A 23,918-nucleotide genomic window follows, 5' to 3' on the forward strand; every position below is an offset into this window, starting at 1 on the left:
TGTAGCTGTTCTGGTTGTCAATTGCATGCCATAAGAGGAACTTACTAGACAACTAACACCCTTAGAAGCAAAAGAATTAAAAATATCCTACCGACTGCATTCCTTTTTCTGTGTCAGGTGGTGAAGAACGTCTTCAACGGAACCGTGAAATGAGCGAAAGCGTGGGAAACATTGCATTCGAAATGCTTGTGAATTTTCCAATTGCCCAGTGAGTGTCGACAAAACACGTAAATTCTCTGCTCCAACGTATGAGACGTAACAACTGGTACAATTTGTTGTTGCATCGTGTGTCAGCAGTCTTCGATAGTGTGTTACGGGCTTAGCGCGATAAGTTTGTAGACAGCATTTAGGCGACGTTTTATTAGTAACGGCCCCATGCAGCGATTGCACAACAGTAAAGGACATGAGTCAATGTATAGTTGTGCATCGTGGGAGGTTTTGCAGCCTTGTGTGAGCCCGGATAGCTCAGTCGGTAGAGCATTAGGCTTTTAACCTAAGGGTCCAGGGTTCAAGTCCCTGTCCGGGCGGAAATTTTAATACTTTGGTAGCGATTCGTCTGGTAGCGGTGGAAACGCTACGGAAAATAATGCAGCTACGCCGTTTTCTGACACCACAGTGTTTTAAACGGTAGCAGTTGCATGTGTCGAGAGAACACCGCGCTAACGGCAGTCGTGGCCGAGTGGTTAAGGCGTCTGACTCGAAATCAGATTCCCTCTGGGAGCGTAGGTTCGAATCCTACCGGCTGCGTGCGATTTTGCGTAAAGAGGAGCAAACGTTTTCGCACACATGTGACATGCGTGGGCGAATGCGGGTGCAACCAGTGATGCCATTCTCAACAAGACGAAAATTTACGTTTTAAGAATACTGAGTTTTCGCGACGACAGCTACTTACTGTGCCTTTCGGTTCACCTCGCACTGACGCTGGGACTACAGAAAGCCGTCGCTGAGATGGTGAGTACACAGATGTGCTCGAAAGTGTTGGACAGAGCGGACATTTCATTTTCTTTTTAAGAATCGCAATTTCAATCATTCGAGTGCGGCAAAAGCAGTGGTGCAGCGTTTTTTTTTTCTTTTCTTAAGATCTCGCAGCTGCTTGGAGGTATGTCCATCGTTTTAAGACGACAGAAAACTAGCGTCAGCGGTGCGTCAGTGGGAAGTCGGTGAAGTCGCCATTGGAGCCATAAGTCAGTAATTACGACATGCGAAACACTCGCACACCACGCAGCTGTACGATAATGCTCGTGCGTGGGCCCGCATAGCTGAGTCGGTAGAGCGTTAGGTTTTCAACCAAAGGGTCCTGGGCTCAAGTCCCTGTCTGGGCGAAAATTAGTACACTTTCGTAACGGCTAATGGAAACCCTACAGCAAAGAGTGAGGCCACGCCGTTTTCTGCCATCAGATTGCTTCTAAAGATGGCGGCTTCACTTGTCGGGAGTCGCTTCCGCCACCGGCAGTCGTGGCCGAGTGGTTAAGGCGTCTGACTTGAAACCAGATTCCCTCTGGGAGCGTAGGTTCGAGTCCTGCCGACTGCGAAAATTTTCTCGCTCTCAAAAGGCGGACGTTGAGCTGCATCCTAGCAGTTGCGTCACTACTAAACACGTGGGTCACCAGCAATGTGCAGTGTTATTTGATCGAGGGCGCAGCGTTACAGTCGCCCCCAGAAGCCGCAGCTCATCTCCTAGTCTCACAGCCGTCCACCAGGTGTTAGTACAAGTGTCGCCTCACTGGGCAGTGCAGATGTGTCCATTTTAGCTTGCAGACGATGACGTGTAGAAATTTATGAGCTAACGCAAGTCGAATGTTTTACCGTGTGTATCTGCTAGATACTGCCTCTCATATGGTGGAGAGGCTCACTCCTTCTTGTGTCTCGTTCTCTGCACACGAGTTGCCCCTGGCATCGATATAGCACGGGTTATCGAGTCGACATGTTTGCTTGTTACGATGACGGAAGCTGAAGAAATGTGTGTGGAACTTCACTGCATCGGCTGCTCGCCCTTCAGCGTCCCTGTGTCTTATCAGACGAAGGTGACTGTGAAATTGGCAACGAGGCAGAAGTGAACGAAGACATGCAAATGGCAACCTTCGACGTCAGCCGAAATAGCTCAGTTGGGAGAGCGTTAGACTGAAGATCTAAAAGTCCCTGGTTCGATCCCGGGTTTCGGCAGGTACTCGTTTTGATGCGACGCCAATGGAATTACTCTGCGTGTGTGATAATGCAACTACCGCTGACAACAAAAATGACTCTCTCCTGTAGCTGTTCTGGTTGTCAATTGCATGCCATAAGAGGAACTTACTAGACAACTAACACCCTTAGAAGCAAAAGAATTAAAAATATCCTACCGACTGCATTCCTTTTTCTGTGTCAGGTGGTGAAGAACGTCTTCAACGGAACCGTGAAATGAGCGAAAGCGTGGGAAACATTGCATTCGAAATGCTTGTGAATTTTCCAATTGCCCAGTGAGTGTCGACAAAACACGTAAATTCTCTGCTCCAACGTATGAGACGTAACAACTGGTACAATTTGTTGTTGCATCGTGTGTCAGCAGTCTTCGATAGTGTGTTACGGGCTTAGCGCGATAAGTTTGTAGACAGCATTTAGGCGACGTTTTATTAGTAACGGCCCCATGCAGCGATTGCACAACAGTAAAGGACATGAGTCAATGTATAGTTGTGCATCGTGGGAGGTTTTGCAGCCTTGTGTGAGCCCGGATAGCTCAGTCGGTAGAGCATTAGGCTTTTAACCTAAGGGTCCAGGGTTCAAGTCCCTGTCCGGGCGGAAATTTTAATACTTTGGTAGCGATTCGTCTGGTAGCGGTGGAAACGCTACGGAAAATAATGCAGCTACGCCGTTTTCTGACACCACAGTGTTTTAAACGGTAGCAGTTGCATGTGTCGAGAGAACACCGCGCTAACGGCAGTCGTGGCCGAGTGGTTAAGGCGTCTGACTCGAAATCAGATTCCCTCTGGGAGCGTAGGTTCGAATCCTACCGGCTGCGTGCGATTTTGCGTAAAGAGGAGCAAACGTTTTCGCACACATGTGACATGCGTGGGCGAATGCGGGTGCAACCAGTGATGCCATTCTCAACAAGACGAAAATTTACGTTTTAAGAATACTGAGTTTTCGCGACGACAGCTACTTACTGTGCCTTTCGGTTCACCTCGCACTGACGCTGGGACTGCAGAAAGCCGTCGCTGAGATGGTGAGTACACAGATGTGCTCGAAAGTGTTGGACAGAGCGGACATTTCATTTTCTTTTTAAGAATCGCAATTTCAATCATTCGAGTGCGGCAAAAGCAGTGGTGCAGCGTTTTTTTTTTCTTTTCTTAAGATCTCGCAGCTGCTTGGAGGTATGTCCATCGTTTTAAGACGACAGAAAACTAGCGTCAGCGGTGCGTCAGTGGGAAGTCGGTGAAGTCGCCATTGGAGCCATAAGTCAGTAATTACGACATGCGAAACACTCGCACACCACGCAGCTGTACGATAATGCTCGTGCGTGGGCCCGCATAGCTGAGTCGGTAGAGCGTTAGGTTTTCAACCAAAGGGTCCTGGGCTCAAGTCCCTGTCTGGGCGAAAATTAGTACACTTTCGTAACGGCTAATGGAAACCCTACAGCAAAGAGTGAGGCCACGCCGTTTTCTGCCATCAGATTGCTTCTAAAGATGGCGGCTTCACTTGTCGGGAGTCGCTTCCGCCACCGGCAGTCGTGGCCGAGTGGTTAAGGCGTCTGACTTGAAACCAGATTCCCTCTGGGAGCGTAGGTTCGAGTCCTGCCGACTGCGAAAATTTTCTCGCTCTCAAAAGGCGGACGTTGAGCTGCATCCTAGCAGTTGCGTCACTACTAAACACGTGGGTCACCAGCAATGTGCAGTGTTATTTGATCGAGGGCGCAGCGTTACAGTCGCCCCCAGAAGCCGCAGCTCATCTCCTAGTCTCACAGCCGTCCACCAGGTGTTAGTACAAGTGTCGCCTCACTGGGCAGTGCAGATGTGTCCATTTTAGCTTGCAGACGATGACGTGTAGAAATTTATGAGCTAACGCAAGTCGAATGTTTTACCGTGTGTATCTGCTAGATACTGCCTCTCATATGGTGGAGAGGCTCACTCCTTCTTGTGTCTCGTTCTCTGCACACGAGTTGCCCCTGGCATCGATATAGCACGGGTTATCGAGTCGACATGTTTGCTTGTTACGATGACGGAAGCTGAAGAAATGTGTGTGGAACTTCACTGCATCGGCTGCTCGCCCTTCAGCGTCCCTGTGTCTTATCAGACGAAGGTGACTGTGAAATTGGCAACGAGGCAGAAGTGAACGAAGACATGCAAATGGCAACCTTCGACGTCAGCCGAAATAGCTCAGTTGGGAGAGCGTTAGACTGAAGATCTAAAAGTCCCTGGTTCGATCCCGGGTTTCGGCAGGTACTCGTTTTGATGCGACGCCAATGGAATTACTCTGCGTGTGTGATAATGCAACTACCGCTGACAACAAAAATGACTCTCTCCTGTAGCTGTTCTGGTTGTCAATTGCATGCCATAAGAGGAACTTACTAGACAACTAACACCCTTAGAAGCAAAAGAATTAAAAATATCCTACCGACTGCATTCCTTTTTCTGTGTCAGGTGGTGAAGAACGTCTTCAACGGAACCGTGAAATGAGCGAAAGCGTGGGAAACATTGCATTCGAAATGCTTGTGAATTTTCCAATTGCCCAGTGAGTGTCGACAAAACACGTAAATTCTCTGCTCCAACGTATGAGACGTAACAACTGGTACAATTTGTTGTTGCATCGTGTGTCAGCAGTCTTCGATAGTGTGTTACGGGCTTAGCGCGATAAGTTTGTAGACAGCATTTAGGCGACGTTTTATTAGTAACGGCCCCATGCAGCGATTGCACAACAGTAAAGGACATGAGTCAATGTATAGTTGTGCATCGTGGGAGGTTTTGCAGCCTTGTGTGAGCCCGGATAGCTCAGTCGGTAGAGCATTAGGCTTTTAACCTAAGGGTCCAGGGTTCAAGTCCCTGTCCGGGCGGAAATTTTAATACTTTGGTAGCGATTCGTCTGGTAGCGGTGGAAACGCTACGGAAAATAATGCAGCTACGCCGTTTTCTGACACCACAGTGTTTTAAACGGTAGCAGTTGCATGTGTCGAGAGAACACCGCGCTAACGGCAGTCGTGGCCGAGTGGTTAAGGCGTCTGACTCGAAATCAGATTCCCTCTGGGAGCGTAGGTTCGAATCCTACCGGCTGCGTGCGATTTTGCGTAAAGAGGAGCAAACGTTTTCGCACACATGTGACATGCGTGGGCGAATGCGGGTGCAACCAGTGATGCCATTCTCAACAAGACGAAAATTTACGTTTTAAGAATACTGAGTTTTCGCGACGACAGCTACTTACTGTGCCTTTCGGTTCACCTCGCACTGACGCTGGGACTGCAGAAAGCCGTCGCTGAGATGGTGAGTACACAGATGTGCTCGAAAGTGTTGGACAGAGCGGACATTTCATTTTCTTTTTAAGAATCGCAATTTCAATCATTCGAGTGCGGCAAAAGCAGTGGTGCAGCGTTTTTTTTTTTCTTTTCTTAAGATCTCGCAGCTGCTTGGAGGTATGTCCATCGTTTTAAGACGACAGAAAACTAGCGTCAGCGGTGCGTCAGTGGGAAGTCGGTGAAGTCGCCATTGGAGCCATAAGTCAGTAATTACGACATGCGAAACACTCGCACACCACGCAGCTGTACGATAATGCTCGTGCGTGGGCCCGCATAGCTGAGTCGGTAGAGCGTTAGGTTTTCAACCAAAGGGTCCTGGGCTCAAGTCCCTGTCTGGGCGAAAATTAGTACACTTTCGTAACGGCTAATGGAAACCCTACAGCAAAGAGTGAGGCCACGCCGTTTTCTGCCATCAGATTGCTTCTAAAGATGGCGGCTTCACTTGTCGGGAGTCGCTTCCGCCACCGGCAGTCGTGGCCGAGTGGTTAAGGCGTCTGACTTGAAATCAGATTCCCTCTGGGAGCGTAGGTTCGAGTCCTGCCGACTGCGAAAATTTTCTCGCTCTCAAAAGGCGGACGTTGAGCTGCATCCTAGCAGTTGCGTCACTACTAAACACGTGGGTCACCAGCAATGTGCAGTGTTATTTGATCGAGGGCGCAGCGTTACAGTCGCCCCCAGAAGCCGCAGCTCATCTCCTAGTCTCACAGCCGTCCACCAGGTGTTAGTACAAGTGTCGCCTCACTGGGCAGTGCAGATGTGTCCATTTTAGCTTGCAGACGATGACGTGTAGCAATTTATGAGCTAACGCAAGTCGAATGTTTTACCGTGTGTATCTGCTAGATACTGCCTCTCATATGGTGGAGAGGCTCACTCCTTCTTGTGTCTCGTTCTCTGCACACGAGTTGCCCCTGGCATCGATATAGCACGGGTTATCGAGTCGACATGTTTGCTTGTTACGATGACGGAAGCTGAAGAAATGTGTGTGGAACTTCACTGCATCGGCTGCTCGCCCTTCAGCGTCCCTGTGTCTTATCAGACGAAGGTGACTGTGAAATTGGCAACGAGGCAGAAGTGAACGAAGACATGCAAATGGCAACCTTCGACGTCAGCCGAAATAGCTCAGTTGGGAGAGCGTTAGACTGAAGATCTAAAGGTCCCTGGTTCGATCCCGGGTTTCGGCAGGTACTCGTTTTGATGCGACGCCAATGGAATTACTCTGCGTGTGTGATAATGCAACTACCGCTGACAACAAAAATGACTCTCTCCTGTAGCTGTTCTGGTTGTCAATTGCATGCCATAAGAGGAACTTACTAGACAACTAACACCCTTAGAAGCAAAAGAATTAAAAATATCCTACCGACTGCATTCCTTTTTCTGTGTCAGGTGGTGAAGAACGTCTTCAACGGAACCGTGAAATGAGCGAAAGCGTGGGAAACATTGCATTCGAAATGCTTGTGAATTTTCCAATTGCCCAGTGAGTGTCGACAAAACACGTAAATTCTCTGCTCCAACGTATGAGACGTAACAACTGGTACAATTTGTTGTTGCATCGTGTGTCAGCAGTCTTCGATAGTGTGTTACGGGCTTAGCGCGATAAGTTTGTAGACAGCATTTAGGCGACGTTTTATTAGTAACGGCCCCATGCAGCGATTGCACAACAGTAAAGGACATGAGTCAATGTATAGTTGTGCATCGTGGGAGGTTTTGCAGCCTTGTGTGAGCCCGGATAGCTCAGTCGGTAGAGCATTAGGCTTTTAACCTAAGGGTCCAGGGTTCAAGTCCCTGTCCGGGCGGAAATTTTAATACTTTGGTAGCGATTCGTCTGGTAGCGGTGGAAACGCTACGGAAAATAATGCAGCTACGCCGTTTTCTGACACCACAGTGTTTTAAACGGTAGCAGTTGCATGTGTCGAGAGAACACCGCGCTAACGGCAGTCGTGGCCGAGTGGTTAAGGCGTCTGACTCGAAATCAGATTCCCTCTGGGAGCGTAGGTTCGAATCCTACCGGCTGCGTGCGATTTTGCGTAAAGAGGAGCAAACGTTTTCGCACACATGTGACATGCGTGGGCGAATGCGGGTGCAACCAGTGATGCCATTCTCAACAAGACGAAAATTTACGTTTTAAGAATACTGAGTTTTCGCGACGACAGCTACTTACTGTGCCTTTCGGTTCACCTCGCACTGACGCTGGGACTGCAGAAAGCCGTCGCTGAGATGGTGAGTACACAGATGTGCTCGAAAGTGTTGGACAGAGCGGACATTTCATTTTCTTTTTAAGAATCGCAATTTCAATCATTCGAGTGCGGCAAAAGCAGTGGTGCAGCGTTTTTTTTTTCTTTTCTTAAGATCTCGCAGCTGCTTGGAGGTATGTCCATCGTTTTAAGACGACAGAAAACTAGCGTCAGCGGTGCGTCAGTGGGAAGTCGGTGAAGTCGCCATTGGAGCCATAAGTCAGTAATTACGACATGCGAAACACTCGCACACCACGCAGCTGTACGATAATGCTCGTGCGTGGGCCCGCATAGCTGAGTCGGTAGAGCGTTAGGTTTTCAACCAAAGGGTCCTGGGCTCAAGTCCCTGTCTGGGCGAAAATTAGTACACTTTCGTAACGGCTAATGGAAACCCTACAGCAAAGAGTGAGGCCACGCCGTTTTCTGCCATCAGATTGCTTCTAAAGATGGCGGCTTCACTTGTCGGGAGTCGCTTCCGCCACCGGCAGTCGTGGCCGAGTGGTTAAGGCGTCTGACTTGAAATCAGATTCCCTCTGGGAGCGTAGGTTCGAGTCCTGCCGACTGCGAAAATTTTCTCGCTCTCAAAAGGCGGACGTTGAGCTGCATCCTAGCAGTTGCGTCACTACTAAACACGTGGGTCACCAGCAATGTGCAGTGTTATTTGATCGAGGGCGCAGCGTTACAGTCGCCCCCAGAAGCCGCAGCTCATCTCCTAGTCTCACAGCCGTCCACCAGGTGTTAGTACAAGTGTCGCCTCACTGGGCAGTGCAGATGTGTCCATTTTAGCTTGCAGACGATGACGTGTAGCAATTTATGAGCTAACGCAAGTCGAATGTTTTACCGTGTGTATCTGCTAGATACTGCCTCTCATATGGTGGAGAGGCTCACTCCTTCTTGTGTCTCGTTCTCTGCACACGAGTTGCCCCTGGCATCGATATAGCACGGGTTATCGAGTCGACATGTTTGCTTGTTACGATGACGGAAGCTGAAGAAATGTGTGTGGAACTTCACTGCATCGGCTGCTCGCCCTTCAGCGTCCCTGTGTCTTATCAGACGAAGGTGACTGTGAAATTGGCAACGAGGCAGAAGTGAACGAAGACATGCAAATGGCAACCTTCGACGTCAGCCGAAATAGCTCAGTTGGGAGAGCGTTAGACTGAAGATCTAAAGGTCCCTGGTTCGATCCCGGGTTTCGGCAGGTACTCGTTTTGATGCGACGCCAATGGAATTACTCTGCGTGTGTGATAATGCAACTACCGCTGACAACAAAAATGACTCTCTCCTGTAGCTGTTCTGGTTGTCAATTGCATGCCATAAGAGGAACTTACTAGACAACTAACACCCTTAGAAGCAAAAGAATTAAAAATATCCTACCGACTGCATTCCTTTTTCTGTGTCAGGTGGTGAAGAACGTCTTCAACGGAACCGTGAAATGAGCGAAAGCGTGGGAAACATTGCATTCGAAATGCTTGTGAATTTTCCAATTGCCCAGTGAGTGTCGACAAAACACGTAAATTCTCTGCTCCAACGTATGAGACGTAACAACTGGTACAATTTGTTGTTGCATCGTGTGTCAGCAGTCTTCGATAGTGTGTTACGGGCTTAGCGCGATAAGTTTGTAGACAGCATTTAGGCGACGTTTTATTAGTAACGGCCCCATGCAGCGATTGCACAACAGTAAAGGACATGAGTCAATGTATAGTTGTGCATCGTGGGAGGTTTTGCAGCCTTGTGTGAGCCCGGATAGCTCAGTCGGTAGAGCATTAGGCTTTTAACCTAAGGGTCCAGGGTTCAAGTCCCTGTCCGGGCGGAAATTTTAATACTTTGGTAGCGATTCGTCTGGTAGCGGTGGAAACGCTACGGAAAATAATGCAGCTACGCCGTTTTCTGACACCACAGTGTTTTAAACGGTAGCAGTTGCATGTGTCGAGAGAACACCGCGCTAACGGCAGTCGTGGCCGAGTGGTTAAGGCGTCTGACTCGAAATCAGATTCCCTCTGGGAGCGTAGGTTCGAATCCTACCGGCTGCGTGCGATTTTGCGTAAAGAGGAGCAAACGTTTTCGCACACATGTGACATGCGTGGGCGAATGCGGGTGCAACCAGTGATGCCATTCTCAACAAGACGAAAATTTACGTTTTAAGAATACTGAGTTTTCGCGACGACAGCTACTTACTGTGCCTTTCGGTTCACCTCGCACTGACGCTGGGACTGCAGAAAGCCGTCGCTGAGATGGTGAGTACACAGATGTGCTCGAAAGTGTTGGACAGAGCGGACATTTCATTTTCTTTTTAAGAATCGCAATTTCAATCATTCGAGTGCGGCAAAAGCAGTGGTGCAGCGTTTTTTTTTTCTTTTCTTAAGATCTCGCAGCTGCTTGGAGGTATGTCCATCGTTTTAAGACGACAGAAAACTAGCGTCAGCGGTGCGTCAGTGGGAAGTCGGTGAAGTCGCCATTGGAGCCATAAGTCAGTAATTACGACATGCGAAACACTCGCACACCACGCAGCTGTACGATAATGCTCGTGCGTGGGCCCGCATAGCTGAGTCGGTAGAGCGTTAGGTTTTCAACCAAAGGGTCCTGGGCTCAAGTCCCTGTCTGGGCGAAAATTAGTACACTTTCGTAACGACTAATGGAAACCCTACAGCAAAGAGTGAGGCCACGCCGTTTTCTGCCATCAGATTGCTTCTAAAGATGGCGGCTTCACTTGTCGGGAGTCGCTTCCGCCACCGGCAGTCGTGGCCGAGTGGTTAAGGCGTCTGACTTGAAATCAGATTCCCTCTGGGAGCGTAGGTTCGAGTCCTGCCGACTGCGAAAATTTTCTCGCTCTCAAAAGGCGGACGTTGAGCTGCATCCTAGCAGTTGCGTCACTACTAAACACGTGGGTCACCAGCAATGTGCAGTGTTATTTGATCGAGGGCGCAGCGTTACAGTCGCCCCCAGAAGCCGCAGCTCATCTCCTAGTCTCACAGCCGTCCACCAGGTGTTAGTACAAGTGTCGCCTCACTGGGCAGTGCAGATGTGTCCATTTTAGCTTGCAGACGATGACGTGTAGCAATTTATGAGCTAACGCAAGTCGAATGTTTTACCGTGTGTATCTGCTAGATACTGCCTCTCATATGGTGGAGAGGCTCACTCCTTCTTGTGTCTCGTTCTCTGCACACGAGTTGCCCCTGGCATCGATATAGCACGGGTTATCGAGTCGACATGTTTGCTTGTTACGATGACGGAAGCTGAAGAAATGTGTGTGGAACTTCACTGCATCGGCTGCTCGCCCTTCAGCGTCCCTGTGTCTTATCAGACGAAGGTGACTGTGAAATTGGCAACGAGGCAGAAGTGAACGAAGACATGCAAATGGCAACCTTCGACGTCAGCCGAAATAGCTCAGTTGGGAGAGCGTTAGACTGAAGATCTAAAGGTCCCTGGTTCGATCCCGGGTTTCGGCAGGTACTCGTTTTGATGCGACGCCAATGGAATTACTCTGCGTGTGTGATAATGCAACTACCGCTGACAACAAAAATGACTCTCTCCTGTAGCTGTTCTGGTTGTCAATTGCATGCCATAAGAGGAACTTACTAGACAACTAACACCCTTAGAAGCAAAAGAATTAAAAATATCCTACCGACTGCATTCCTTTTTCTGTGTCAGGTGGTGAAGAACGTCTTCAACGGAACCGTGAAATGAGCGAAAGCGTGGGAAACATTGCATTCGAAATGCTTGTGAATTTTCCAATTGCCCAGTGAGTGTCGACAAAACACGTAAATTCTCTGCTCCAACGTATGAGACGTAACAACTGGTACAATTTGTTGTTGCATCGTGTGTCAGCAGTCTTCGATAGTGTGTTACGGGCTTAGCGCGATAAGTTTGTAGACAGCATTTAGGCGACGTTTTATTAGTAACGGCCCCATGCAGCGATTGCACAACAGTAAAGGACATGAGTCAATGTATAGTTGTGCATCGTGGGAGGTTTTGCAGCCTTGTGTGAGCCCGGATAGCTCAGTCGGTAGAGCATTAGGCTTTTAACCTAAGGGTCCAGGGTTCAAGTCCCTGTCCGGGCGGAAATTTTAATACTTTGGTAGCGATTCGTCTGGTAGCGGTGGAAACGCTACGGAAAATAATGCAGCTACGCCGTTTTCTGACACCACAGTGTTTTAAACGGTAGCAGTTGCATGTGTCGAGAGAACACCGCGCTAACGGCAGTCGTGGCCGAGTGGTTAAGGCGTCTGACTCGAAATCAGATTCCCTCTGGGAGCGTAGGTTCGAATCCTACCGGCTGCGTGCGATTTTGCGTAAAGAGGAGCAAACGTTTTCGCACACATGTGACATGCGTGGGCGAATGCGGGTGCAACCAGTGATGCCATTCTCAACAAGACGAAAATTTACGTTTTAAGAATACTGAGTTTTCGCGACGACAGCTACTTACTGTGCCTTTCGGTTCACCTCGCACTGACGCTGGGACTGCAGAAAGCCGTCGCTGAGATGGTGAGTACACAGATGTGCTCGAAAGTGTTGGACAGAGCGGACATTTCATTTTCTTTTTAAGAATCGCAATTTCAATCATTCGAGTGCGGCAAAAGCAGTGGTGCAGCGTTTTTTTTTTCTTTTCTTAAGATCTCGCAGCTGCTTGGAGGTATGTCCATCGTTTTAAGACGACAGAAAACTAGCGTCAGCGGTGCGTCAGTGGGAAGTCGGTGAAGTCGCCATTGGAGCCATAAGTCAGTAATTACGACATGCGAAACACTCGCACACCACGCAGCTGTACGATAATGCTCGTGCGTGGGCCCGCATAGCTGAGTCGGTAGAGCGTTAGGTTTTCAACCAAAGGGTCCTGGGCTCAAGTCCCTGTCTGGGCGAAAATTAGTACACTTTCGTAACGGCTAATGGAAACCCTACAGCAAAGAGTGAGGCCACGCCGTTTTCTGCCATCAGATTGCTTCTAAAGATGGCGGCTTCACTTGTCGGGAGTCGCTTCCGCCACCGGCAGTCGTGGCCGAGTGGTTAAGGCGTCTGACTTGAAATCAGATTCCCTCTGGGAGCGTAGGTTCGAGTCCTGCCGACTGCGAAAATTTTCTCGCTCTCAAAAGGCGGACGTTGAGCTGCATCCTAGCAGTTGCGTCACTACTAAACACGTGGGTCACCAGCAATGTGCAGTGTTATTTGATCGAGGGCGCAGCGTTACAGTCGCCCCCAGAAGCCGCAGCTCATCTCCTAGTCTCACAGCCGTCCACCAGGTGTTAGTACAAGTGTCGCCTCACTGGGCAGTGCAGATGTGTCCATTTTAGCTTGCAGACGATGACGTGTAGCAATTTATGAGCTAACGCAAGTCGAATGTTTTACCGTGTGTATCTGCTAGATACTGCCTCTCATATGGTGGAGAGGCTCACTCCTTCTTGTGTCTCGTTCTCTGCACACGAGTTGCCCCTGGCATCGATATAGCACGGGTTATCGAGTCGACATGTTTGCTTGTTACGATGACGGAAGCTGAAGAAATGTGTGTGGAACTTCACTGCATCGGCTGCTCGCCCTTCAGCGTCCCTGTGTCTTATCAGACGAAGGTGACTGTGAAATTGGCAACGAGGCAGAAGTGAACGAAGACATGCAAATGGCAACCTTCGACGTCAGCCGAAATAGCTCAGTTGGGAGAGCGTTAGACTGAAGATCTAAAGGTCCCTGGTTCGATCCCGGGTTTCGGCAGGTACTCGTTTTGATGCGACGCCAATGGAATTACTCTGCGTGTGTGATAATGCAACTACCGCTGACAACAAAAATGACTCTCTCCTGTAGCTGTTCTGGTTGTCAATTGCATGCCATAAGAGGAACTTACTAGACAACTAACACCCTTAGAAGCAAAAGAATTAAAAATATCCTACCGACTGCATTCCTTTTTCTGTGTCAGGTGGTGAAGAACGTCTTCAACGGAACCGTGAAATGAGCGAAAGCGTGGGAAACATTGCATTCGAAATGCTTGTGAATTTTCCAATTGCCCAGTGAGTGTCGACAAAACACGTAAATTCTCTGCTCCAACGTATGAGACGTAACAACTGGTACAATTTGTTGTTGCATCGTGTGTCAGCAGTCTTCGATAGTGTGTTACGGGCTTAGCGCGATAAGTTTGTAGACAGCATTTAGGCGACGTTTTATTAGTAACGGCCCCATGCAGCGATTGCACAACAGTAAAGGACATGAGTCAATGTATAGTTGTGCATCGTGGGAGGTTTTGCAGCCTTGTGTGAGCCCGGATAGCTCAGTCGGTAGAGCATTAGGCTTTTAACCTAAGGGTCCAGGGTTCAAGTCCCTGTCCGGGCGGAAATTTTAATACTTTGGTAGCGATTCGTCTGGTAGCGGTGGAAACGCTACGGAAAATAATGCAGCTACGCCGTTTTCTGACACCACAGTGTTTTAAACGGTAGCAGTTGCATGTGTCGAGAGAACACCGCGCTAACGGCAGTCGTGGCCGAGTGGTTAAGGCGTCTGACTCGAAATCAGATTCCCTCTGGGAGCGTAGGTTCGAATCCTACCGGCTGCGTGCGATTTTGCGTAAAGAGGAGCAAACGTTTTCGCACACATGTGACATGCGTGGGCGAATGCGGGTGCAACCAGTGATGCCATTCTCAACAAGACGAAAATTTACGTTTTAAGAATACTGAGTTTTCGCGACGACAGCTACTTACTGTGCCTTTCGGTTCACCTCGCACTGACGCTGGGACTGCAGAAAGCCGTCGCTGAGATGGTGAGTACACAGATGTGCTCGAAAGTGTTGGACAGAGCGGACATTTCATTTTCTTTTTAAGAATCGCAATTTCAATCATTCGAGTGCGGCAAAAGCAGTGGTGCAGCGTTTTTTTTTTTCTTTTCTTAAGATCTCGCAGCTGCTTGGAGGTATGTCCATCGTTTTAAGACGACAGAAAACTAGCGTCAGCGGTGCGTCAGTGGGAAGTCGGTGAAGTCGCCATTGGAGCCATAAGTCAGTAATTACGACATGCGAAACACTCGCACACCACGCAGCTGTACGATAATGCTCGTGCGTGGGCCCGCATAGCTGAGTCGGTAGAGCGTTAGGTTTTCAACCAAAGGGTCCTGGGCTCAAGTCCCTGTCTGGGCGAAAATTAGTACACTTTCGTAACGGCTAATGGAAACCCTACAGCAAAGAGTGAGGCCACGCCGTTTTCTGCCATCAGATTGCTTCTAAAGATGGCGGCTTCACTTGTCGGGAGTCGCTTCCGCCACCGGCAGTCGTGGCCGAGTGGTTAAGGCGTCTGACTTGAAATCAGATTCCCTCTGGGAGCGTAGGTTCGAGTCCTGCCGACTGCGAAAATTTTCTCGCTCTCAAAAGGCGGACGTTGAGCTGCATCCTAGCAGTTGCGTCACTACTAAACACGTGGGTCACCAGCAATGTGCAGTGTTATTTGATCGAGGGCGCAGCGTTACAGTCGCCCCCAGAAGCCGCAGCTCATCTCCTAGTCTCACAGCCGTCCACCAGGTGTTAGTACAAGTGTCGCCTCACTGGGCAGTGCAGATGTGTCCATTTTAGCTTGCAGACGATGACGTGTAGCAATTTATGAGCTAACGCAAGTCGAATGTTTTACCGTGTGTATCTGCTAGATACTGCCTCTCATATGGTGGAGAGGCTCACTCCTTCTTGTGTCTCGTTCTCTGCACACGAGTTGCCCCTGGCATCGATATAGCACGGGTTATCGAGTCGACATGTTTGCTTGTTACGATGACGGAAGCTGAAGAAATGTGTGTGGAACTTCACTGCATCGGCTGCTCGCCCTTCAGCGTCCCTGTGTCTTATCAGACGAAGGTGACTGTGAAATTGGCAACGAGGCAGAAGTGAACGAAGACATGCAAATGGCAACCTTCGACGTCAGCCGAAATAGCTCAGTTGGGAGAGCGTTAGACTGAAGATCTAAAGGTCCCTGGTTCGATCCCGGGTTTCGGCAGGTACTCGTTTTGATGCGACGCCAATGGAATTACTCTGCGTGTGTGATAATGCAACTACCGCTGACAACAAAAATGACTCTCTCCTGTAGCTGTTCTGGTTGTCAATTGCATGCCATAAGAGGAACTTACTAGACAACTAACACCCTTAGAAGCAAAAGAATTAAAAATATCCTACCGACTGCATTCCTTTTTCTGTGTCAGGTGGTGAAGAACGTCTTCAACGGAACCGTGAAATGAGCGAAAGCGTGGGAAACATTGCATTCGAAATGCTTGTGAATTTTCCAATTGCCCAGTGAGTGTCGACAAAACACGTAAATTCTCTGCTCCAACGTATGAGACGTAACAACTGGTACAATTTGTTGTTGCATCGTGTGTCAGCAGTCTTCGATAGTGTGTTACGGGCTTAGCGCGATAAGTTTGTAGACAGCATTTAGGCGACGTTTTATTAGTAACGGCCCCATGCAGCGATTGCACAACAGTAAAGGACATGAGTCAATGTATAGTTGTGCATCGTGGGAGGTTTTGCAGCCTTGTGTGAGCCCGGATAGCTCAGTCGGTAGAGCATTAGGCTTTTAACCTAAGGGTCCAGGGTTCAAGTCCCTGTCCGGGCGGAAATTTTAATACTTTGGTAGCGATTCGTCTGGTAGCGGTGGAAACGCTACGGAAAATAATGCAGCTACGCCGTTTTCTGACACCACAGTGTTTTAAACGGTAGCAGTTGCATGTGTCGAGAGAACACCGCGCTAACGGCAGTCGTGGCCGAGTGGTTAAGGCGTCTGACTCGAAATCAGATTCCCTCTGGGAGCGTAGGTTCGAATCCTACCGGCTGCGTGCGATTTTGCGTAAAGAGGAGCAAACGTTTTCGCACACATGTGACATGCGTGGGCGAATGCGGGTGCAACCAGTGATGCCATTCTCAACAAGACGAAAATTTACGTTTTAAGAATACTGAGTTTTCGCGACGACAGCTACTTACTGTGCCTTTCGGTTCACCTCGCACTGACGCTGGGACTGCAGAAAGCCGTCGCTGAGATGGTGAGTACACAGATGTGCTCGAAAGTGTTGGACAGAGCGGACATTTCATTTTCTTTTTAAGAATCGCAATTTCAATCATTCGAGTGCGGCAAAAGCAGTGGTGCAGCGTTTTTTTTTTCTTTTCTTAAGATCTCGCAGCTGCTTGGAGGTATGTCCATCGTTTTAAGACGACAGAAAACTAGCGTCAGCGGTGCGTCAGTGGGAAGTCGGTGAAGTCGCCATTGGAGCCATAAGTCAGTAATTACGACATGCGAAACACTCGCACACCACGCAGCTGTACGATAATGCTCGTGCGTGGGCCCGCATAGCTGAGTCGGTAGAGCGTTAGGTTTTCAACCAAAGGGTCCTGGGCTCAAGTCCCTGTCTGGGCGAAAATTAGTACACTTTCGTAACGGCTAATGGAAACCCTACAGCAAAGAGTGAGGCCACGCCGTTTTCTGCCATCAGATTGCTTCTAAAGATGGCGGCTTCACTTGTCGGGAGTCGCTTCCGCCACCGGCAGTCGTGGCCGAGTGGTTAAGGCGTCTGACTTGAAATCAGATTCCCTCTGGGAGCGTAGGTTCGAGTCCTGCCGACTGCGAAAATTTTCTCGCTCTCAAAAGGCGGACGTTGAGCTGCATCCTAGCAGTTGCGTCACTACTAAACACGTGGGTCACCAGCAATGTGCAGTGTTATTTGATCGAGGGCGCAGCGTTACAGTCGCCCCCAGAAGCCGCAGCTCATCTCCTAGTCTCACAGCCGTCCACCAGGTGTTAGTACAAGTGTCGCCTCACTGGGCAGTGCAGATGTGTCCATTTTAGCTTGCAGACGATGACGTGTAGCAATTTATGAGCTAACGCAAGTCGAATGTTTTACCGTGTGTATCTGCTAGATACTGCCTCTCATATGGTGGAGAGGCTCACTCCTTCTTGTGTCTCGTTCTCTGCACACGAGTTGCCCCTGGCATCGATATAGCACGGGTTATCGAGTCGACATGTTTGCTTGTTACGATGACGGAAGCTGAAGAAATGTGTGTGGAACTTCACTGCATCGGCTGCTCGCCCTTCAGCGTCCCTGTGTCTTATCAGACGAAGGTGACTGTGAAATTGGCAACGAGGCAGAAGTGAACGAAGACATGCAAATGGCAACCTTCGACGTCAGCCGAAATAGCTCAGTTGGGAGAGCGTTAGACTGAAGATCTAAAGGTCCCTGGTTCGATCCCGGGTTTCGGCAGGTACTCGTTTTGATGCGACGCCAATGGAATTACTCTGCGTGTGTGATAATGCAACTACCGCTGACAACAAAAATGACTCTCTCCTGTAGCTGTTCTGGTTGTCAATTGCATGCCATAAGAGGAACTTACTAGACAACTAACACCCTTAGAAGCAAAAGAATTAAAAATATCCTACCGACTGCATTCCTTTTTCTGTGTCAGGTGGTGAAGAACGTCTTCAACGGAACCGTGAAATGAGCGAAAGCGTGGGAAACATTGCATTCGAAATGCTTGTGAATTTTCCAATTGCCCAGTGAGTGTCGACAAAACACGTAAATTCTCTGCTCCAACGTATGAGACGTAACAACTGGTACAATTTGTTGTTGCATCGTGTGTCAGCAGTCTTCGATAGTGTGTTACGGGCTTAGCGCGATAAGTTTGTAGACAGCATTTAGGCGACGTTTTATTAGTAACGGCCCCATGCAGCGATTGCACAACAGTAAAGGACATGAGTCAATGTATAGTTGTGCATCGTGGGAGGTTTTGCAGCCTTGTGTGAGCCCGGATAGCTCAGTCGGTAGAGCATTAGGCTTTTAACCTAAGGGTCCAGGGTTCAAGTCCCTGTCCGGGCGGAAATTTTAATACTTTGGTAGCGATTCGTCTGGTAGCGGTGGAAACGCTACGGAAAATAATGCAGCTACGCCGTTTTCTGACACCACAGTGTTTTAAACGGTAGCAGTTGCATGTGTCGAGAGAACACCGCGCTAACGGCAGTCGTGGCCGAGTGGTTAAGGCGTCTGACTCGAAATCAGATTCCCTCTGGGAGCGTAGGTTCGAATCCTACCGGCTGCGTGCGATTTTGCGTAAAGAGGAGCAAACGTTTTCGCACACATGTGACATGCGTGGGCGAATGCGGGTGCAACCAGTGATGCCATTCTCAACAAGACGAAAATTTACGTTTTAAGAATACTGAGTTTTCGCGACGACAGCTACTTACTGTGCCTTTCGGTTCACCTCGCACTGACGCTGGGACTGCAGAAAGCCGTCGCTGAGATGGTGAGTACACAGATGTGCTCGAAAGTGTTGGACAGAGCGGACATTTCATTTTCTTTTTAAGAATCGCAATTTCAATCATTCGAGTGCGGCAAAAGCAGTGGTGCAGCGTTTTTTTTTTTCTTTTCTTAAGATCTCGCAGCTGCTTGGAGGTATGTCCATCGTTTTAAGACGACAGAAAACTAGCGTCAGCGGTGCGTCAGTGGGAAGTCGGTGAAGTCGCCATTGGAGCCATAAGTCAGTAATTACGACATGCGAAACACTCGCACACCACGCAGCTGTACGATAATGCTCGTGCGTGGGCCCGCATAGCTGAGTCGGTAGAGCGTTAGGTTTTCAACCAAAGGGTCCTGGGCTCAAGTCCCTGTCTGGGCGAAAATTAGTACACTTTCGTAACGGCTAATGGAAACCCTACAGCAAAGAGTGAGGCCACGCCGTTTTCTGCCATCAGATTGCTTCTAAAGATGGCGGCTTCACTTGTCGGGAGTCGCTTCCGCCACCGGCAGTCGTGGCCGAGTGGTTAAGGCGTCTGACTTGAAATCAGATTCCCTCTGGGAGCGTAGGTTCGAGTCCTGCCGACTGCGAAAATTTTCTCGCTCTCAAAAGGCGGACGTTGAGCTGCATCCTAGCAGTTGCGTCACTACTAAACACGTGGGTCACCAGCAATGTGCAGTGTTATTTGATCGAGGGCGCAGCGTTACAGTCGCCCCCAGAAGCCGCAGCTCATCTCCTAGTCTCACAGCCGTCCACCAGGTGTTAGTACAAGTGTCGCCTCACTGGGCAGTGCAGATGTGTCCATTTTAGCTTGCAGACGATGACGTGTAGCAATTTATGAGCTAACGCAAGTCGAATGTTTTACCGTGTGTATCTGCTAGATACTGCCTCTCATATGGTGGAGAGGCTCACTCCTTCTTGTGTCTCGTTCTCTGCACACGAGTTGCCCCTGGCATCGATATAGCACGGGTTATCGAGTCGACATGTTTGCTTGTTACGATGACGGAAGCTGAAGAAATGTGTGTGGAACTTCACTGCATCGGCTGCTCGCCCTTCAGCGTCCCTGTGTCTTATCAGACGAAGGTGACTGTGAAATTGGCAACGAGGCAGAAGTGAACGAAGACATGCAAATGGCAACCTTCGACGTCAGCCGAAATAGCTCAGTTGGGAGAGCGTTAGACTGAAGATCTAAAGGTCCCTGGTTCGATCCCGGGTTTCGGCAGGTACTCGTTTTGATGCGACGCCAATGGAATTACTCTGCGTGTGTGATAATGCAACTACCGCTGACAACAAAAATGACTCTCTCCTGTAGCTGTTCTGGTTGTCAATTGCATGCCATAAGAGGAACTTACTAGACAACTAACACCCTTAGAAGCAAAAGAATTAAAAATATCCTACCGACTGCATTCCTTTTTCTGTGTCAGGTGGTGAAGAACGTCTTCAACGGAACCGTGAAATGAGCGAAAGCGTGGGAAACATTGCATTCGAAATGCTTGTGAATTTTCCAATTGCCCAGTGAGTGTCGACAAAACACGTAAATTCTCTGCTCCAACGTATGAGACGTAACAACTGGTACAATTTGTTGTTGCATCGTGTGTCAGCAGTCTTCGATAGTGTGTTACGGGCTTAGCGCGATAAGTTTGTAGACAGCATTTAGGCGACGTTTTATTAGTAACGGCCCCATGCAGCGATTGCACAACAGTAAAGGACATGAGTCAATGTATAGTTGTGCATCGTGGGAGGTTTTGCAGCCTTGTGTGAGCCCGGATAGCTCAGTCGGTAGAGCATTAGGCTTTTAACCTAAGGGTCCAGGGTTCAAGTCCCTGTCCGGGCGGAAATTTTAATACTTTGGTAGCGATTCGTCTGGTAGCGGTGGAAACGCTACGGAAAATAATGCAGCTACGCCGTTTTCTGACACCACAGTGTTTTAAACGGTAGCAGTTGCATGTGTCGAGAGAACACCGCGCTAACGGCAGTCGTGGCCGAGTGGTTAAGGCGTCTGACTCGAAATCAGATTCCCTCTGGGAGCGTAGGTTCGAATCCTACCGGCTGCGTGCGATTTTGCGTAAAGAGGAGCAAACGTTTTCGCACACATGTGACATGCGTGGGGCGAATGCGGGTGCAACCAGTGATGCCATTCTCAACAAGACGAAAATTTACGTTTTAAGAATACTGAGTTTTCGCGACGACAGCTACTTACTGTGCCTTTCGGTTCACCTCGCACTGACGCTGGGACTGCAGAAAGCCGTCGCTGAGATGGTGAGTACACAGATGTGCTCGAAAGTGTTGGACAGAGCGGACATTTCATTTTCTTTTTAAGAATCGCAATTTCAATCATTCGAGTGCGGCAAAAAGCAGTGGTGCAGCGTTTTTTTTTTTTCTTTTCTTAAGATCTCGCAGCTGCTTGGAGGTATGTCCATCGTTTTAAGACGACAGAAAACTAGCGTCAGCGGTGCGTCAGTGGGAAGTCGGTGAAGTCGCCATTGGAGCCATAAGTCAGTAATTACGACATGCGAAACACTCGCACACCACGCAGCTGTACGATAATGCTCGTGCGTGGGCCCGCATAGCTGAGTCGGTAGAGCGTTAGGTTTCAACCAAAGGGTCCTGGGCTCAAGTCCCTGTCTGGGCGAAAATTAGTACACTTTCGTAACGGCTAATGGAAACCCTACAGCAAAGAGTGAGGCCACGCCGTTTTCTGCCATCAGATTGCTTCTAAAGATGGCGGCTTCACTTGTCGGGAGTCGCTTCCGCCACCGGCAGTCGTGGCCGAGTGGTTAAGGCGTCTGACTTGAAATCAGATTCCCTCTGGGAGCGTAGGTTCGAGTCCTGCCGACTGCGAAATTTTCTCGCTCTCAAAAGGCGGACGTTGAGCTGCATCCTAGCAGTTGCGTCACTACTAAACACGTGGGTCACCAGCAATGTGCAGTGTTATTTGATCGAGGGCGCAGCGTTACAGTCGCCCCCAGAAGCCGCAGCTCATCTCCTAGTCTCACAGCCGTCCACCAGGTGTTAGTACAAGTGTCGCCTCACTGGGCAGTGCAGATGTGTCCATTTTAGCTTGCAGACGATGACGTGTAGCAATTTATGAGCTAACGCAAGTCGAATGTTTTACCGTGTGTATCTGCTAGATACTGCCTCTCATATGGTGGAGAGGCTCACTCCTTCTTGTGTCTCGTTCTCTGCACACGAGTTGCCCCTGGCATCGATATAGCACGGGTTATCGAGTCGACATGTTTGCTTGTTACGATGACGGAAGCTGAAGAAATGTGTGTGGAACTTCACTGCATCGGCTGCTCGCCCTTCAGCGTCCCTGTGTCTTATCAGACGAAGGTGGACTGTGAAATTGGCAACGAGGCAGAAGTGAACGAAGACATGCAAATGGCAACCTTCGACGTCAGCCGAAATAGCTCAGTTGGGAGAGCGTTAGACTGAAGATCTAAAGGTCCCTGGTTCGATCCCGGGTTTCGGCAGGTACTCGTTTTGATGCGACGCCAATGGAATTACTCTGCGTGTGTGATAATGCAACTACCGCTGACAACAAAAATGACTCTCTCCTGTAGCTGTTCTGGTTGTCAATTGCATGCCATAAGAGGAACTTACTAGACAACTAACACCCTTAGAAGCAAAAGAATTAAAAATATCCTACCGACTGCATTCCTTTTTCTGTGTCAGGTGGTGAAGAACGTCTTCAACGGAACCGTGAAATGAGCGAAAGCGTGGGAAACATTGCATTCGAAATGCTTGTGAATTTTCCAATTGCCCAGTGAGTGTCGACAAAACACGTAAATTCTCTGCTCCAACGTATGAGACGTAACAACTGGTACAATTTGTTGTTGCATCGTGTGTCAGCAGTCTTCGATAGTGTGTTACGGGCTTAGCGCGATAAGTTTGTAGACAGCATTTAGGCGACGTTTTATTAGTAACGGCCCCATGCAGCGATTGCACAACAGTAAAGGACATGAGTCAATGTATAGTTGTGCATCGTGGGAGGTTTTGCAGCCTTGTGTGAGCCCGGATAGCTCAGTCGGTAGAGCATTAGGCTTTTAACCTAAGGGTCCAGGGTTCAAGTCCCTGTCCGGGCGGAAATTTTAATACTTTGGTAGCGATTCGTCTGGTAGCGGTGGAAACGCTACGGAAAATAATGCAGCTACGCCGTTTTCTGACACCACAGTGTTTTAAACGGTAGCAGTTGCATGTGTCGAGAGAACACCGCGCTAACGGCAGTCGTGGCCGAGTGGTTAAGGCGTCTGACTCGAAATCAGATTCCCTCTGGGAGCGTAGGTTCGAATCCTACCGGCTGCGTGCGATTTTGCGTAAAGAGGAGCAAACGTTTTCGCACACATGTGACATGCGTGGGCGAATGCGGGTGCAACCAGTGATGCCATTCTCAACAAGACGAAAATTTACGTTTTAAGAATACTGAGTTTTCGCGACGACAGCTACTTACTGTGCCTTTCGGTTCACCTCGCACTGACGCTGGGACTGCAGAAAGCCGTCGCTGAGATGGTGAGTACACAGATGTGCTCGAAAGTGTTGGACAGAGCGGACATTTCATTTTCTTTTTAAGAATCGCAATTTCAATCATTCGAGTGCGGCAAAAGCAGTGGTGCAGCGTTTTTTTTTTTTTCTTTTCTTAAGATCTCGCAGCTGCTTGGAGGTATGTCCATCGTTTTAAGACGACAGAAAACTAGCGTCAGCGGTGCGTCAGTGGAAGTCGGTGAAGTCGCCATTGGAGCCATAAGTCAGTAATTACGACATGCGAAACACTCGCACACCACGCAGCTGTACGATAATGCTCGTGCGTGGGCCCGCATAGCTGAGTCGGTAGAGCGTTAGGTTTTCAACAAAGGGTCCTGGGCTCAAGTCCCTGTCTGGGCGAAAATTAGTACACTTTCGTAACGGCTAAATGGAAACCCTACAGCAAAGAGTGAGGCCACGCCGTTTTCTGCCATCAGATTGCTTCTAAAGATGGCGGCTTCACTTGTCG

General features: G+C 49.1%; 42 non-coding genes across 42 annotated transcripts; all 42 read left to right on the plus strand.

The window, feature by feature from the left end:
• Positions 1-454: 454 nt before the first annotated feature.
• On the plus strand, positions 455-527 carry Trnak-uuu (transfer RNA lysine (anticodon UUU)). The gene has a single exon. It is a non-coding gene; the product is annotated as a tRNA-Lys (tRNA).
• Positions 528-665: 138 nt separating this feature from the next.
• Trnas-cga (transfer RNA serine (anticodon CGA)) lies at positions 666-747 on the plus strand. The gene has a single exon. It is a non-coding gene; the product is annotated as a tRNA-Ser (tRNA).
• Positions 748-1,449: 702 nt separating this feature from the next.
• On the plus strand, positions 1,450-1,531 carry Trnas-uga (transfer RNA serine (anticodon UGA)). Its single transcript has one exon. It is a non-coding gene; the product is annotated as a tRNA-Ser (tRNA).
• Positions 1,532-2,090: 559 nt separating this feature from the next.
• Positions 2,091-2,163, plus strand: Trnaf-gaa (transfer RNA phenylalanine (anticodon GAA)). The gene has a single exon. It is a non-coding gene; the product is annotated as a tRNA-Phe (tRNA).
• Positions 2,164-2,702: 539 nt separating this feature from the next.
• On the plus strand, positions 2,703-2,775 carry Trnak-uuu (transfer RNA lysine (anticodon UUU)). Its single transcript has one exon. It is a non-coding gene; the product is annotated as a tRNA-Lys (tRNA).
• A 138-nt stretch (positions 2,776-2,913) lies between these two features.
• On the plus strand, positions 2,914-2,995 carry Trnas-cga (transfer RNA serine (anticodon CGA)). Its single transcript has one exon. It is a non-coding gene; the product is annotated as a tRNA-Ser (tRNA).
• A 702-nt stretch (positions 2,996-3,697) lies between these two features.
• Positions 3,698-3,779, plus strand: Trnas-uga (transfer RNA serine (anticodon UGA)). The gene has a single exon. It is a non-coding gene; the product is annotated as a tRNA-Ser (tRNA).
• Positions 3,780-4,338: 559 nt separating this feature from the next.
• Trnaf-gaa (transfer RNA phenylalanine (anticodon GAA)) lies at positions 4,339-4,411 on the plus strand. Its single transcript has one exon. It is a non-coding gene; the product is annotated as a tRNA-Phe (tRNA).
• A 539-nt stretch (positions 4,412-4,950) lies between these two features.
• Positions 4,951-5,023, plus strand: Trnak-uuu (transfer RNA lysine (anticodon UUU)). Its single transcript has one exon. It is a non-coding gene; the product is annotated as a tRNA-Lys (tRNA).
• Positions 5,024-5,161: 138 nt separating this feature from the next.
• Positions 5,162-5,243, plus strand: Trnas-cga (transfer RNA serine (anticodon CGA)). Its single transcript has one exon. It is a non-coding gene; the product is annotated as a tRNA-Ser (tRNA).
• Positions 5,244-5,946: 703 nt separating this feature from the next.
• On the plus strand, positions 5,947-6,028 carry Trnas-uga (transfer RNA serine (anticodon UGA)). The gene has a single exon. It is a non-coding gene; the product is annotated as a tRNA-Ser (tRNA).
• A 559-nt stretch (positions 6,029-6,587) lies between these two features.
• Trnaf-gaa (transfer RNA phenylalanine (anticodon GAA)) lies at positions 6,588-6,660 on the plus strand. Its single transcript has one exon. It is a non-coding gene; the product is annotated as a tRNA-Phe (tRNA).
• A 539-nt stretch (positions 6,661-7,199) lies between these two features.
• On the plus strand, positions 7,200-7,272 carry Trnak-uuu (transfer RNA lysine (anticodon UUU)). The gene has a single exon. It is a non-coding gene; the product is annotated as a tRNA-Lys (tRNA).
• A 138-nt stretch (positions 7,273-7,410) lies between these two features.
• On the plus strand, positions 7,411-7,492 carry Trnas-cga (transfer RNA serine (anticodon CGA)). The gene has a single exon. It is a non-coding gene; the product is annotated as a tRNA-Ser (tRNA).
• A 702-nt stretch (positions 7,493-8,194) lies between these two features.
• On the plus strand, positions 8,195-8,276 carry Trnas-uga (transfer RNA serine (anticodon UGA)). Its single transcript has one exon. It is a non-coding gene; the product is annotated as a tRNA-Ser (tRNA).
• A 559-nt stretch (positions 8,277-8,835) lies between these two features.
• Trnaf-gaa (transfer RNA phenylalanine (anticodon GAA)) lies at positions 8,836-8,908 on the plus strand. Its single transcript has one exon. It is a non-coding gene; the product is annotated as a tRNA-Phe (tRNA).
• A 539-nt stretch (positions 8,909-9,447) lies between these two features.
• Trnak-uuu (transfer RNA lysine (anticodon UUU)) lies at positions 9,448-9,520 on the plus strand. The gene has a single exon. It is a non-coding gene; the product is annotated as a tRNA-Lys (tRNA).
• A 138-nt stretch (positions 9,521-9,658) lies between these two features.
• Positions 9,659-9,740, plus strand: Trnas-cga (transfer RNA serine (anticodon CGA)). Its single transcript has one exon. It is a non-coding gene; the product is annotated as a tRNA-Ser (tRNA).
• A 702-nt stretch (positions 9,741-10,442) lies between these two features.
• Trnas-uga (transfer RNA serine (anticodon UGA)) lies at positions 10,443-10,524 on the plus strand. The gene has a single exon. It is a non-coding gene; the product is annotated as a tRNA-Ser (tRNA).
• A 559-nt stretch (positions 10,525-11,083) lies between these two features.
• On the plus strand, positions 11,084-11,156 carry Trnaf-gaa (transfer RNA phenylalanine (anticodon GAA)). Its single transcript has one exon. It is a non-coding gene; the product is annotated as a tRNA-Phe (tRNA).
• A 539-nt stretch (positions 11,157-11,695) lies between these two features.
• Positions 11,696-11,768, plus strand: Trnak-uuu (transfer RNA lysine (anticodon UUU)). The gene has a single exon. It is a non-coding gene; the product is annotated as a tRNA-Lys (tRNA).
• A 138-nt stretch (positions 11,769-11,906) lies between these two features.
• Positions 11,907-11,988, plus strand: Trnas-cga (transfer RNA serine (anticodon CGA)). The gene has a single exon. It is a non-coding gene; the product is annotated as a tRNA-Ser (tRNA).
• A 702-nt stretch (positions 11,989-12,690) lies between these two features.
• On the plus strand, positions 12,691-12,772 carry Trnas-uga (transfer RNA serine (anticodon UGA)). The gene has a single exon. It is a non-coding gene; the product is annotated as a tRNA-Ser (tRNA).
• A 559-nt stretch (positions 12,773-13,331) lies between these two features.
• Positions 13,332-13,404, plus strand: Trnaf-gaa (transfer RNA phenylalanine (anticodon GAA)). The gene has a single exon. It is a non-coding gene; the product is annotated as a tRNA-Phe (tRNA).
• A 539-nt stretch (positions 13,405-13,943) lies between these two features.
• Trnak-uuu (transfer RNA lysine (anticodon UUU)) lies at positions 13,944-14,016 on the plus strand. Its single transcript has one exon. It is a non-coding gene; the product is annotated as a tRNA-Lys (tRNA).
• A 138-nt stretch (positions 14,017-14,154) lies between these two features.
• Trnas-cga (transfer RNA serine (anticodon CGA)) lies at positions 14,155-14,236 on the plus strand. The gene has a single exon. It is a non-coding gene; the product is annotated as a tRNA-Ser (tRNA).
• Positions 14,237-14,939: 703 nt separating this feature from the next.
• Trnas-uga (transfer RNA serine (anticodon UGA)) lies at positions 14,940-15,021 on the plus strand. Its single transcript has one exon. It is a non-coding gene; the product is annotated as a tRNA-Ser (tRNA).
• A 559-nt stretch (positions 15,022-15,580) lies between these two features.
• Positions 15,581-15,653, plus strand: Trnaf-gaa (transfer RNA phenylalanine (anticodon GAA)). Its single transcript has one exon. It is a non-coding gene; the product is annotated as a tRNA-Phe (tRNA).
• A 539-nt stretch (positions 15,654-16,192) lies between these two features.
• On the plus strand, positions 16,193-16,265 carry Trnak-uuu (transfer RNA lysine (anticodon UUU)). Its single transcript has one exon. It is a non-coding gene; the product is annotated as a tRNA-Lys (tRNA).
• A 138-nt stretch (positions 16,266-16,403) lies between these two features.
• On the plus strand, positions 16,404-16,485 carry Trnas-cga (transfer RNA serine (anticodon CGA)). The gene has a single exon. It is a non-coding gene; the product is annotated as a tRNA-Ser (tRNA).
• A 702-nt stretch (positions 16,486-17,187) lies between these two features.
• Positions 17,188-17,269, plus strand: Trnas-uga (transfer RNA serine (anticodon UGA)). The gene has a single exon. It is a non-coding gene; the product is annotated as a tRNA-Ser (tRNA).
• A 559-nt stretch (positions 17,270-17,828) lies between these two features.
• Trnaf-gaa (transfer RNA phenylalanine (anticodon GAA)) lies at positions 17,829-17,901 on the plus strand. Its single transcript has one exon. It is a non-coding gene; the product is annotated as a tRNA-Phe (tRNA).
• A 539-nt stretch (positions 17,902-18,440) lies between these two features.
• Trnak-uuu (transfer RNA lysine (anticodon UUU)) lies at positions 18,441-18,513 on the plus strand. Its single transcript has one exon. It is a non-coding gene; the product is annotated as a tRNA-Lys (tRNA).
• Positions 18,514-18,651: 138 nt separating this feature from the next.
• Positions 18,652-18,733, plus strand: Trnas-cga (transfer RNA serine (anticodon CGA)). Its single transcript has one exon. It is a non-coding gene; the product is annotated as a tRNA-Ser (tRNA).
• Positions 18,734-19,436: 703 nt separating this feature from the next.
• Trnas-uga (transfer RNA serine (anticodon UGA)) lies at positions 19,437-19,518 on the plus strand. The gene has a single exon. It is a non-coding gene; the product is annotated as a tRNA-Ser (tRNA).
• A 559-nt stretch (positions 19,519-20,077) lies between these two features.
• Trnaf-gaa (transfer RNA phenylalanine (anticodon GAA)) lies at positions 20,078-20,150 on the plus strand. Its single transcript has one exon. It is a non-coding gene; the product is annotated as a tRNA-Phe (tRNA).
• A 539-nt stretch (positions 20,151-20,689) lies between these two features.
• On the plus strand, positions 20,690-20,762 carry Trnak-uuu (transfer RNA lysine (anticodon UUU)). The gene has a single exon. It is a non-coding gene; the product is annotated as a tRNA-Lys (tRNA).
• A 138-nt stretch (positions 20,763-20,900) lies between these two features.
• On the plus strand, positions 20,901-20,982 carry Trnas-cga (transfer RNA serine (anticodon CGA)). Its single transcript has one exon. It is a non-coding gene; the product is annotated as a tRNA-Ser (tRNA).
• A 705-nt stretch (positions 20,983-21,687) lies between these two features.
• On the plus strand, positions 21,688-21,769 carry Trnas-uga (transfer RNA serine (anticodon UGA)). Its single transcript has one exon. It is a non-coding gene; the product is annotated as a tRNA-Ser (tRNA).
• A 559-nt stretch (positions 21,770-22,328) lies between these two features.
• On the plus strand, positions 22,329-22,401 carry Trnaf-gaa (transfer RNA phenylalanine (anticodon GAA)). Its single transcript has one exon. It is a non-coding gene; the product is annotated as a tRNA-Phe (tRNA).
• A 539-nt stretch (positions 22,402-22,940) lies between these two features.
• Trnak-uuu (transfer RNA lysine (anticodon UUU)) lies at positions 22,941-23,013 on the plus strand. Its single transcript has one exon. It is a non-coding gene; the product is annotated as a tRNA-Lys (tRNA).
• Positions 23,014-23,151: 138 nt separating this feature from the next.
• Positions 23,152-23,233, plus strand: Trnas-cga (transfer RNA serine (anticodon CGA)). The gene has a single exon. It is a non-coding gene; the product is annotated as a tRNA-Ser (tRNA).
• The last annotated feature ends 685 nt before the right edge of the window (positions 23,234-23,918 follow it).

Source organism: Schistocerca cancellata, unplaced genomic scaffold, assembly GCF_023864275.1.
Source record: "Schistocerca cancellata isolate TAMUIC-IGC-003103 unplaced genomic scaffold, iqSchCanc2.1 HiC_scaffold_586, whole genome shotgun sequence".
NCBI classification, from domain to species: domain Eukaryota; kingdom Metazoa; phylum Arthropoda; class Insecta; order Orthoptera; family Acrididae; genus Schistocerca; species Schistocerca cancellata.